The sequence below is a fragment of the Manis javanica genome, chromosome 1, assembly GCF_040802235.1.
Source record: "Manis javanica isolate MJ-LG chromosome 1, MJ_LKY, whole genome shotgun sequence".
NCBI lineage: Eukaryota > Metazoa > Chordata > Mammalia > Pholidota > Manidae > Manis > Manis javanica.
This window is the reverse complement of record NC_133156.1, coordinates 184,322,050-184,334,289: the sequence shown is the minus strand read 5'-3', so window position 1 is coordinate 184,334,289 and position 12,240 is coordinate 184,322,050. Positions and strand designations below refer to the sequence as shown.

The following is a 12,240-nucleotide window of genomic DNA, read 5'->3' as shown; positions in this document are numbered from 1 at the left end:
GGCGCAGGCCGGCTGGGAGCTGGACAGGCACTGTGAAGAGCGCACCCTAGAGCTCCGCTGCTGCGGAGCGTGCAGTTTGCAACCATCGCTTACCTACTCCGTAAGCCTGAACCAGGCAGCGGGAGAGAAAGCGCTGTTTCTTGCGCAGGAGACGCCCTTCGGTAAGGCACCCAGGACTCCTCACTCATGCGCGGAGCGGTATATTGATTTCTACTTGGGTGCTGCGCTTGTAGTCATTGATTGCGTGGGAACGCGTTGGAAATGCAGATTATCAAGATCCATCTTTAACCTACTGAATCTCAATCTCTGGAGGTAGGATCCAGTAACCTGTTTTAACAAACTGTCCATGTGATTCCGATACAAGCTAAAGTTTGAGAGCCACTGCTCTAGAAGATAAACAGTACTGGTTTCTGGAACAGAAATAACACACCTGTTGTTGGACCGGTTAAGGCTACACCCAAGACAACCGTGGTTTCTATGGCCCGGAGAGGCATCCAAGAGGGTGGGTGGGGCTTCAGGCCCTCAGCTGGCCTGGGCCTGGACCTCCTCTGAGTACAGTTTAGATTCTTGAGACCTCAGGTTAGCTCCCAACCACCCTTTTTGGCGACTCATTCTGGACCTCAGTGCTGTCCAAGGCTTGCGCCCTTACCTTCCTTTAGATCTTGAATCCAGCTGGCTTGTCCACCCAGGAACAGGCCCTGGTTAGGGAACAGCCCTGTCTCCAGCGTCTCCCTCTTTTATCGGTTCCCTCCCACAAGAAAACTCCTGCCTTGCGCAAAATCTCCCTCCAGCCACCACTCTCTTTTCCTTTCAGAGCCAAATGGCGTAAAAAAATTGTCTACACTTTTAATCTCTCGTTTTCCACCTCCCACTCCCCAGACTACTGAAACCAGGCTCTGTACCCCTTATTCCGAGGGGTTGCTCTAGTAAGTCCACCCGTGACATCTGTGTTGCTGGACCAGAAGGACCCTTGTCGGTTTTTTCTTTTTTACCTCTGGCACATTGACTACTGAGGAGCTCTCCGTCCTTTTAATGATCTTACTTGGCACCAGGACTCTCAATTTTTCCTACTGCTTTCCTGGTTACTCCTCTGTCTCCTTTTGCAGGGTTTCCTCTGCTCATCTCTTCTTCAATGTTGCTGTTTTTTGTTTTTTTCCCAGGCACGTTTCTTTTCCCATTCTTTTGTGATTGACAACTTCAGGAAGTCTATATCAGTTAGCCACCAGAACAGCAAAAACTGGATCTAAAAAAACACCCAACCTACCAATTAGTGGTCATTCACATTAATGACCTGGTGAAGAGCAAGTTAGAAAGAGTAAGTACAGTATGATCCCATTTATGTGAAATTGTTTGTCTATAAGTGTTTGTACTCTAATGTGTGCATAAAGGTGTCTGAAAGGCACACTGCCAGCCTTGTTCCTCCTTCAGGGAAAGCCTTTCCCTCTCTTGTATCGTGCCCTTCCCCCTCTTTTTTGTTAACCCCCTTGTACTGATTTCCCCAGGACTGAATATAGGTACAGGTATCCCTCTAACTATCCCTATCTTAGGGGGCCTGCCCTGACACCTCCTTCAAGCCCCATTAAAATAGTCTATTATTCTGTCCAACACACCCTCTCCTTTTCTTTCATAGCCCATCATCACAACTCGAAATTATGGATTTGGGTTTTGATTTTTCTAGTCCTTTCCTCTGCTGTACTCTAAGCTTTACAAGGGACATGGCTCTTTACTTTTATACACCCAGCACTTAGTATAATGCCTGGCACATATTAAGTGCTCAAAAAGTATTTGTTGAGTGAGATGAATGTAGTTAGCTCAACCCTTTCTCAAATCCAATATACTTGTTCAACCTGGGTGATGGTTGCGCAGAGCACAGAAAGAAAGGGGCAAGTGTGGCCCTGCCCCATTCCCCCCAGCTGCGCAGTGCCAAGCCAGAGCGCAGCATCATGCGGTGGGAGCTGTGCCCACTGGAATGGGAAACTGGGGATGGCAGCCAGGTGGACAACCCGGGAGCAGTTGTGAAACGGCCTTCCTTTTTTCTCAAAATACATTAGAGGAAGAGTGATTCCTCAGGAAAAAGAAAAACTACTGCTTGAGATATCTGTATCTGTTTCTCCCCTTGTTCCTCCCTCTCTCTCTCTCCCCCTTTCTCCCACTCTCTCTCTCCATCTCCACAAACACAAGCACACGCACAAACATACGACGTACATACATACATTCACAGTGATAACTGATAGACAACTGATATTTTCTCTGATACCATTTTAGCAAAGATGTCCATTCTATTGGCTAAGAAGATTCTCAGATCATGTGATACGAACCAAAAAGCGATTTACTCATTCACCCATTCATGGATTCATTTAATATTTATTGAGTGCTTTCTCCATAGTAATGGTGCTAAGTGCTGTTCTTTATATTAGGGACTGAGGCAGATAATATTAGATACTTCCAATACTCACTTTCCCCTTCTTCTTTACTAGCAAACACTGACTTTGTTCAGGTAGCATTGTGCTCAATTTAAAAAACATTTTAAAGCGTCCCTTCCAACTAGAGGTGGTCATGTGGCACAGTCCACCCAATGAGATGAATGGAGGACTGCCAGGACTATCTGAAGAGGCTTTGCTTTCCTGCCCTAGGACCTTTCCTCCTGCCTGCACAGCGGTGGGACTGCTGGAGTCACTTCAACCATGACATCCCCGAGGCAATGAGCCAACAACTACCAGCAAAGCACCCTCTTCCCGATTTCTTGTTGCCTGAGGAAATAATCAACCACACATTTGCTGATACCACTGTTTAATCAGGTTCCTGTTACAGATGATCAAAATCATTGGCACGAGAATATAAAGATAAATAAAACAATTCCCAGTCACAGGGAGCTCCTTGTGAACAGATGTTATAAATTAACAATGGCAGCGCAGAGCACAAAACGCTTCTTGAGGGCCATGTCAAGGCCACACTGGTGGCAGGTAGGAAGGGGACAAGGATTCAGGGGAGAGCCCAAGCAAGTCTTCACGTAAGGGGAAATTCTTGTGCTGAATGTTTAAAGGAAAAAAAGTGTTAGGACGTGCTTGCTAAGGATGTCAGCATCGGTTGCAGAACAAGACTCTGGCGTTAACTCCTAGTTGTACCACTTATTCTATAACCTCACTGTGAGTTACACATAGCCACACATGTTGATTTTCTTGATTTTGTTCCCAGCATTTAGGAGATGTTCAAAATATACTGCTGAATTGAAATCTCTCAGGTTCCATAGAACCAATCCCCTTCTACCATATATATTTTATTTAATTATTAAACTGATTATTTATTGCCATTTCCCCCTCTAGAATGTACACCCTACAAGAGTGCCTACATTGGTAACTAGTGTATCTCACATTGCCTAGAACAGTGCCTGATACATAGTAAGTACTTAATAAATAATAAATACATATTGCTGGATGAATGAACCCTACCTTTTTTTTTCTTTTGTTCAAATTATTTTTTCACCAAGTAGCCTTTTTTCTTTAAATTAAAGTATCATTGATATACAATCTTACGTTGGTTTCAAGTACACAGTACTGTGGTTCAACATTTACCCGTGCCATGAAGTCCTCACCCACTCCAATGGGACCACCATCCATCAACATAGCAAAATGCCATAGAATCATTAACTGCATTCTCCATGCTGCACTACCATCCCTGTGACCTACCTACATTATGACTGCGAATTGTTGTGCTCCCTAATCCTCTTCCCCTCCCCCACCATACTCCCTATATACCCCCCTTTGGTAACCACTAGACCCTTTTTGGTTACTGTGGGTCTATTGCTATTTTGTTCCTTCTGTTTTGCTTTATTTTTATACTCCACAAATAAGTGAAATCATTTGGTATTTGTCTTTCTCTGCCTGGCCTATTTCACTGAGCATAATGCCTTCTAATTCCATCCATGTTGTTGCAAATGAAAGGATTTCTTTTCCTTTCATGGCTGCATAATTTTCCATTGTATATATGTACCACCTCTTCTTTCTCCATTCATCTGTTGATGGACACTTAGGTTGCTTCCTTATCTTGGCTATTGAAAATAGTGCAGCAATAAACATAGGGGTGCCTATGTCTTTTTTTAATCAAGTATCTTGTTTCCTTCGGATAAATTCCTAGGAGTGGAATTCCTGGGTCAAATGGTATTTCTTTTTTTAGTTTTTTGAGGAACCTCCATACTGCTTTCCACAACAGTTGCACCAGTTTACATTCCCACCAGCAGTGTAGGAGGGCTCCCTTTTCTCTGCATCCTCACCAGCATTTGTTATTTCTTGTCTTTTGGAGAGTGGCCATCCTAACTGTTGTGAGGTGATATTTCATTGTGGTTTTATATTTGCATTGCCCTGATGATTAACAATGTGGAGCATGTTTTCATGTGCCTGTTGGCCATCTGGATTTCTTCTTTGGAGTAGTGTCTGTTCAGATCCTCAGCCCATTTTTTAATCAGGTTATTTGTTTTTTGGGTGTTGAAGCATATGAATTCTTTATATATTTTGTCTGTTAACCCCTTATCAGATAAATCATTTACTAATATATTCCCCCATACTATATGATACCTTTTTGTTCTGTTGATGGTGTCCTTTGCTGTACAGAAGCTTTTTAGTTTGATGTAGTCCCACTTGTTCATTTTTTATTTTGTTTCTGTTGCCCAAGGAGATGTGTTCAGGAAAAAGTTGCTCATGTTCATTTTTAAGAGATTTTTTCACCTACATTTTCTTCTAAGAGTTTTATGGTTTCACAACTTACATTCAGGTCTTTGATCCATTTCAAGTTTAATTTTGTGTATGGAGTTAGACAATAATCCAGTTTCATTCTCTTACATGTAGTTGTCCAGTTTTCGCAACACCAGTTGTTGAAGAGGCTGTCTTTTCTCCATTGTATATTCATGACTCCTTTATAATATATTCATTGACCATATATGGTTGGGTTTATATCTGGGCTCTCTAGTCTGTTCCATTGGTCTATGGATCTGTTCTTGTGCCAGTACCAAATTGTCTTGATTACTGTGGCTTTGTAGTAGAGCTTGAAGTTAGGGAGCATAATCCCCCCAGCTTTGTTCTTCTATCTCAGGATTGCTTTGGCTACTTGGGGTCTTTTGTGGTTCCATATACATTTTAGAACTATTTGTTCTAATTCATTGTAGAATGCTTTGGTTATTTTGATAGGGATTGCATTGAATCTGTAGATTGCTTTAGGCAGGATAGCCATTTTGACAGTATTAATTATTCCTATCCATGAGCACGGGATGTGTTTCCATTTATTGGTAGCTTCTTTAATTTCTCTCATGAATGTCTTATAGTTTTCAGAGTATAGGTCTTTCACTTCCTTGTTAGGTTTATTCCTAGGTATTTTATTATTTTTGATGTAATTGTGAATGGAATTGCTTTCCTGACTTCTCTTTCTCCTAATTCATTGTTAGTACATAGGAATGCAACAGATTTGTATGTTAATTTTGTATCCTGCAACTTTGCTGAATCCAATTATTCTAATAGTTTTTGGTGGAGTCTTTAGGGTTTTCTGTGTATAACATCATGTTATCTACAAATAGTGACACTTTAACTTCTTCCTTACCAACTTTGATGCCTTTTATCTCTTTGTTTTGTCTGATTGCTGTAGCTAGGATCTCCAGTAGTATGTTGAATAAAAGTAGTGAGAATGGACATCCTTCCCTTATTCACAATCTTAGAGGAAAAGCATTCAGCTTTTTACCATTAAGTGTGATATTGGCTTGTCATATATGGCCTTTATTATGTTGAGGTACGTACCCTCTATGCCCATTTCGTTGAGAGTTTTTATCATGAATGGATGTTGAGTTTGGTTAAATGCTTTTTCAGCATCTATTGAGATGATCGTGTGGTTTTTACCCTTTTAATTACTGTAGTGTGTGATAGTGACTGATTTATGAAGATTGTATCATTCTTGCATCCCTGAAATAAATCCTACCTGATCATGGTGGATGATCTTTTTTATGTATTTTTGAATTCGGTTTGATAATATTTTGTTGAGTATTTTTGCATCTGTGTTCATCAGGGATATTGGTCCATAGTTTTCTTTTTCTGTGGTGTCGTTGCCTGGTTTTGGAATTAGAGTAATTCTGGCCTCATAGAATGAGTTTGGAAGTATTCCCTCCTCTTCAACTATCTGGAATACTTTAAGAAGGATGGGTATTAGCTCTTCTTTAAATGTTTGGTAGAATTCAGCTGTGATGCTTTCTGGACACTAGGATCTTGTTTTTTTGGGAGGTTTTTGATTACCAATTCAATTTCATTGCTGGTGATTGGTCTGTTCAGATTTTCTGTTTCTTCCTGGGTCAGTCTTGGAAGGTTTTATTTTTCTAGGAATTTGTCCATTTCTTCTAGGTTGTCAAATTTATTGGCATATAATTGTTCATAGTATTATCTAATAATTACTTGTATTTCTATGGTGTCTGTTATGACCATTTCTTCTTCATTTTTGATTTTGTTTATTTGTATACTCTTTCTTTTTCTCTTGATAAGTCTGGCTAGGGGTTTATCTAATTTATTTATTTTCTCAAAGAACCAGCTCTTAATTTCTTTAATTTTTTTTCTATTTTATTTTTTCTATATTATTTATTTCTGCTCTGATCTTTATTGTGTCCTACTATATGCACCTAAAAATAAATCCTAATGGAATTGAAGGGGAAAATAAATTACAACATATTCATTTCAGGAGACTTTAACAAACCACTCCCATCAATAGACAGATCAATCAGGCAGAAAAGAAGGAAACAGAGGCACTAAGGTCAGATAGACTTAACAGACATCTACAGAACACTCCTTTGGGTTTCATTTGTACTTCCTTTTCTAGTTCATTTAATTGTGCATTTAGACTGTTTATTTGGGATTGTTCTTGTTTCTAGGCCTATATTGCTATGTACTTCCCTCTTAGAATGGCCGTTGCCACATCCCACAAATAGTGGACTGTTGTATTTTTGTTTTTATTTGTCTCCTTGTATTGCTTTATTTCTGTTTTAATTTGGTCATTGATCCATTGATTATTTAGAGGCATGGTGTTTAGACTCCATGTGTTTGTAGGCTTTTTTGTTTTCTTTGTGTAATGTAATTTGTTTCTAGCATCACACCATCGTGGTCTTAGAAGTTGCTTAATACAATTTCAATCTTCTTGAATTTAGAGGCTCTTTTTGTGGCCTAGTACATGATCTATTCTGGAGAACATTCCATGTACACTAGAGAAAAATGTGTATCCTGCTGCTTTTGGGTGGAGTGTTCTGTAGATGTCTGTTAAGTCTATCTGACCTCAGTGCCTCTGTTTCCTTCTTTTCTGCCTGATTGATCTGTCTATTGATGGGAGTGGTTTGTTAAAGTCTCCTGAAATGAATATGTTGTAATTTATTTTCCCCTTCAATTCCATTAGGATTTATTTTTAAGTGCATCTATGTTGAGTGCATAGATATTTATACTGGTTATATCCTCTTGTTGGACTGACCCCTTTATCATTATCGAATTCCTTCTTTGTCTCTTCTTACTTCCTTTGTTTTGAAATCTATTTTGTCTGATATATGTACTGCTACTCCTGCTTTTTTCTTCCCATTGGTTGCATGAAATATCTTCTATCCCTTCACTTATATCATTTGTGTGTCTGTGGGTCTGAAGTGAGTAGGCAACATATAGATGGTTCTTGTTTCTTTATCCATTCTGACACTCTGTGTCTTTTGATTGGTGCATTCAATCCATTTACATTTAAGGTAATAGCTGTGTTCTTATTGCCATTTTGTTAATTGTTTTCTGTTTTTTTTTTACCTCTGTTCCTTTCTTTCTCTCTTATGCTCTTCTCATATTATTTAATCGTTTTCTTTAGTGTTGTGGTTGCATTTCTTTTCTTTTTGTGTGTGTGTGTATCTATTACAGGTTTTAGGTTTGTGATTATGAAGTTCAAGGATAGCTTCCTCACTACATAACAGTCTGTATTAAGTTACTGATTGCTGTGTTTCAAACACAATCTAAGAGTGCTTTTCTTCTTCTTCCTCCTCCACCATATATGTATTAGATGTCATAATCAAAACTATTTAACCTTAGGAATATTTCCATCTACAGTAGTTCCTTTAACATATCCTGAAATGTTGGTCTTGTTGTTATAAGTTATTTGAGCTTTTGTTTATCTGGAAATTATTTAATCCCTGCTTCAAATTTAAATGATCATTTGCTGGGTAGAGGACTCTTAGTTGAAGGTCCTTCTGTTTCAACACATTAAATATTTCATGCCAATCTTCTGGCCTGTAAAGTTTCTGCTGAGAAGCCTGCTGACAGCCTGATGGGGTTTCCTTTATAAGTAATCTTTTTTCTTTCTCTGGCTGCTTTCAATACTCTCTCCTTATCCTTCATCTTTGCCATTTTAATTATTATATGTCTTCCTGGGTTCTTTTTGTTAGAGGCTCTCTTTGCTTCCATGGCCTGTCTGTTTCTTTCCCCAGATTGGGGAAGTTTTCAACGATTATTTCCTCATGGAGACTTACTATCGCTTTGTCTTTCTTTTCTTCTAGTACCTTATTATGCAAATACTGTTTCATTTGGATTGGTCACACAGCTCTCTTATCATTCTTTTATTCCTAGAGATCCTTTTTTCTCTCTGTCCGTCAGCTTCATTGTGTTTCTGTTCTCATCTCATTGATTGTCTCCTCTACTTGTAGCAATCTATTATTCATTCCCTCCATTTTGTGTTTCATTTCAGCTACTGTATTCTTCAGCTCTTATAGCTCTTTGTTGAAGTCCTTTGAGATCTTTAATACATTTCTGCAGATCAGTGAGCATATTTACGACTTTTACTTTGAAATCTTTATCAAGATTGGTAATCTCTGTTTCATTTAGCCCTCTTTCTGGTATCTTATCATAGTTTTTAATATAATTAAATGGCAAGATAATTCCTCTGCCTCCTCATTTTGTCAGGGTTTCTGTGTTTCTTCCTTTGTATTAGGTGTATTTACTATGTTTCCTGATCTAGAGAGTAATGGCTTTATGATGAAGGCATCCTGTGGTGTCCAGAAGCTCAGGACTCTTTCCTCTCCAGTGCTTGCTTCTCCTTAGCTGTGGAGCCTCAGTTGCTGTTGGTGGGCAATGAGTGGGGTCACCTTTCTGTCTGTCTGCCAGCAGTGGTTTATCTCAGTCTTGTGGCCAGTGGTTTGTCTCAGCTGGGACTATGTGATCAGAGCAGTGGTTTCTGCTGGTATTGTGGGTGTGGCTGCCCTTTGCCTGCCCTGCAGTGATGGCAGGGCTGCTGGGTTAACGGGATACAGAGTGGTCGCAGGGCTAGTTGCACAATGGTTAGATGCACGGGCTCGTGGTGGTAGCAAGCTAACCAGTTGTAGAGCCTTCGGGTGCCTAGCAGTGGCAGAGAGCTGCACAGTGGGAGGGCGCACAGGCACACTGAGACAGTGATTGGTATGGGGGAAAGGCCTGTGGGCTCCTAGTGTTGCAACATGTGCGGTGGGCAGGGGCGTGTGCACGGGTAAGTAGTGGTAGCAGGTTGGGTGGTGGGAGGCCCTTCAAGGGCCAGGGGCAGGGGCTGCTAGTTGTGCCACAGCAGTGCACAGCTGCTGCAAGTCCCACGGGTGCCTCCTAGCAGCAGCAAAGAGCAGCACACAGCTTGTCACCCGTTTGGAGGAAGGGGCTCTCAGAACTGGCTCCTGCTGGTGCCCCTATAGTTGGGTTGAAACAGGAAGTGCCTCTGGGCTGAGCTGCCAGAGAGGGACATGGTACACCTGGGGCTCCTGAGAGTGCTAGACCTGCTGGGCTAGGGGAGGGTTGGGGAGGTATTGTCCACCTGCCCTTTCTCCTGTAGAGGCAGCCCCATCTAACCCTCACTCCTCTGGCTCCCCTCCCACTGCTGGCAAGTCTTTCAAATTGCTGCCTCTGCTTTGGGTCTCAGGACTGGCAGAGCATGCCTGTCCTCCACAAGTGGCTAGTGTTTCAGCCTCCCAGTGCCAACTATCCCTGGTGTCCAGTCCCACTAATCACCAGAACCCAGTGCAATTTGGGCCAGAAACTAGAAGAGATCTCCAGGGCCAGGTGTGCAGAGTTTCTGGGCAACTATCCCCTCCCAACTCCATTCCCCCTCCTCCTGCCTGTGAGCTGGGATGGAGGAAAGCCTGGGGTGCTGCTTGGTTGCAGCTCTATTGCTTTGCCCTTTTCTATGTGGCCTTCTCTTCTTCCCTAGGTATGGTGCATTCTGCAGTCTTCAGTTCGTTTTTAGGTTTAGTTGTATTTGCTGTTGCTTCCTTTGCGTGTATGTGGGAAGAGGTCTCCATTTTGCCTTCCTACTCTGCCATCTTGAGGCTCCTACCCCTCTTCCATCAATTTTTAACATTATTCAGTTTTGGCTGCTTTGAGTTTTACTTGAACTGATTGTTTCTACCAGTAACTTCACTATAAACTAAAAGGGTGAGAGTTTATATTTAACTTTTGGTTGCTCTATGAGAAAACTGTGAGAAATTCCCCTCATATAAATTAAGGTTTCTCTAAAGAGTGTAAAACAAAGTATGTCCTTGGGGTCAAAGGTCTTGCTCAAAAACCTGAATGAGGCTTGGAAGATCTGGTAGAACTACTAATTTCACTGTAGCTCTGGGAGGAGGGGGTTCCCAGCTCTTGTCAAGTTCTCTATGAATTTGCTGACTAAAGGAAGACAAGGGCGAAAGGTTGGAAATTAAAGGGTTTATTTTCATAGCTCAATCTCTCCCTGCTTGCATCAGTTGGTCTCTCTGGCACTGCCCAGGACCCCCTTGAACATGGCTCACAAGCTCTCCCACAGCTGCACTCCCTGCTCCAAACCCTGGCTGCTTTGATTTCTTCCCCCACCTCTGGGCAGAAAACTCTGTGGGCAGGTCCCCGGTGACTGGCGGGTGCCTGACCACTTACTTACCAGGAATGGAGGGGAGGAGGGAATGGGTACTTCCTCTCCACCCCTACCCTGGACTGGAAATCTGTGACTGACAGTGGCTCTGCAGCCAGTAAACATCCCATAAATATGTAAACATGTTCTTATTATATTCACAGTGGGTGCTATTAAGGCCAGGCGGGACTCCTGGTCAGATTCCATTTTCCCCACATTCACTTCTGACTTTGGAAATTCCATATCTAGCGATGGTCTTAGTCCCAAAACCTTAGCACTAGAGAGCCAGGCCACTTTCTGAAGGGAATACTTGGACTCCTTCTGGTCTTCTAGGCTGAGCTTATGTAAAAGCAGACTGAAGAATTAGTCTCCTCCCGTGTAAGCTGACATACTAACATTAGCCCTCTAGATCTTACTACTCAGGTATAAGGAAAAATAAGGTCAAGGAAAAATACACAAGATGGAAGGGGAAAATTTTGTCTCCAAATCCAGAGAAATGGGTCTAAACCATCTGATCATGACTTTTCCCTGGGTCTTACTTTCTCCCACTTGGTTCTCAGCTAGGGGGCAACATAAAGGTAACTCCTCCCTAGTTGGCCTCTTACCAACCAGTGCCAAGGCTGGCAAAAGTGAGCCACCAGAGGGTGAATGTGAACAGAGTGGGAGCTGGGGCTTCTGACTCTGGCTTTCCATATAAGGAAGGCACAGCCAAGTCACCACAGGTGAGCTCTGTCCCCACTGGCTGACTCCCGCATCACAGTGCGGGTGATGCATCTGAAAGGGCAGCCCAGTCCCGCGTAAAACAGACTGCTTTTGGTTAATGATAACTTGAAATACAAAAAGCTTAAGAATTTCACACAGACCTAGGGTTAAAAAAATAACTTTATTTTTAAAGATAGATAGATGAATCAGATCTTAAATAAATTTGCAGAAGTAGGCAACTTTGGTTTTACTCATGCAGATTATGCCCCACCTCTTTGGATCCCTGTATCTTCTTTGAACACCAGCTCTGAATTCAGCCCATTACCGATTCTCCCTGAATCATGGATTCAAGCTCACTGAGTACAAATATTACTGTTATTTTCTCAAATTTGGAGGAAATAGGCTGGTGTATTCTCTCCCACAGTACAGATTTCAAAATTCATAGGTATAATCCATTTCCCCCCAGTATTTTTTCACTTAGTTTCTTATGCAAATTGTTTTTATTTCTTTTTAAATTAAGGTATTATTTATTGATATACTCTTATGAAGGCTTCACATGAAAAACAATGTGGTTACTACATTCACCCATATTATCGAGTCCCCCCCACACCCCATTGCAGTCACTGTCAAATGATACTGTCTTAAGGTTTTTTTTTAAAG

The 12,240-nt window shown here is 41.5% G+C and overlaps 1 long non-coding RNA gene across 2 annotated transcripts in view; it reads left to right on the top strand.

Moving 5' to 3' along the window:
* The first annotated feature begins 18 nt into the window (after window positions 1–18).
* LOC108401513 (uncharacterized) overlaps window positions 19–12,240 on the top strand; it is a 22,037-nt gene continuing 9,815 nt past the window's right edge. Inside the window, exons 1-3 of one of the 2 annotated variants that reach the window (XR_001854200.3) lie at window positions 22–312; window positions 1,161–1,315; window positions 2,634–3,741. This is a non-coding gene — a long non-coding RNA (uncharacterized lncRNA). Of the gene's footprint in view, window positions 313–1,160; window positions 1,316–2,633; window positions 3,742–12,240 lie in introns of those variants that run through there. The other variant, XR_001854201.3, reaches the window with a different exon arrangement.